Here is a 685-nt window from a genome sequence, read left to right on the forward strand (position 1 = left end):
AACGGAGAAGGTCAGGCAACATCTATGGAAAGAGAATCAGATGCAGCATTTCAGAATTCCGTTTTCTCCGACAGGTGCTGTCAAACCTGCCGAGTTTCTCTTTTTTTCTCGGCTTCTCCGCAGTCGCAGTCCCTTACGTCAGACATTAATTCAATTCAGAAACCCCTTTGTGGAGAAGGATTTCGTTTGGGGAACATTATCCTGACCCCATTTAAAAGGACGCAGATTCAAAGTCAAGGAAGAACAGCGAACTAACCGTCCCTGGGTGGGTTCGAACCACCAACCTTTCGGTTAACAGCCGAACGTGCTGACCATTTGCGCCACAGAGACAGGCGATGCCGGGATCTGCGCCATCACTTAGGGGAGGCTATTAGTGAATTCATAATTCAGCCTGCCCCGCCTAGAATTACAATTGTCGTCTATCACTTTTACTTTTCCTTAATAATGCCTGGGACATTCATTGTGGAGACACCGGGGAGAGTCTGATCCCACCCTCTGCAGACATATCCATGTCACGAGGAACTAGTTTTCTTCCTTCGGGACCGTCGCCCTTCGAGCCTTTCAGTGTTTTGCCTGTTCCCGAGTTCCCTCATTGGCTCGGAGGGGAGAAGGGGTTTGAATTCCTGATGTGCAGGAACGACAATTCTTTCAATGTCTCAGATCAGTTCATGTCCCGAGAACATCA

At 48.6% G+C, this 685-nt stretch overlaps 1 non-coding gene across 1 annotated transcript; it reads right to left on the reverse strand.

Annotated features, from left to right (window-relative positions):
* Nucleotides 1–256: 256 nt before the first annotated feature.
* Nucleotides 257–330, reverse strand: trnan-guu (transfer RNA asparagine (anticodon GUU)). The gene has a single exon. It is a non-coding gene; the product is annotated as a tRNA-Asn (tRNA).
* Between the last annotated feature and the right edge of the window lie 355 nt (nucleotides 331–685).

Source organism: Hemiscyllium ocellatum, assembly GCF_020745735.1.
Source record: "Hemiscyllium ocellatum isolate sHemOce1 chromosome 27 unlocalized genomic scaffold, sHemOce1.pat.X.cur. SUPER_27_unloc_8, whole genome shotgun sequence".
Classification (NCBI taxonomy): Eukaryota; Metazoa; Chordata; class Chondrichthyes; order Orectolobiformes; family Hemiscylliidae; genus Hemiscyllium; species Hemiscyllium ocellatum.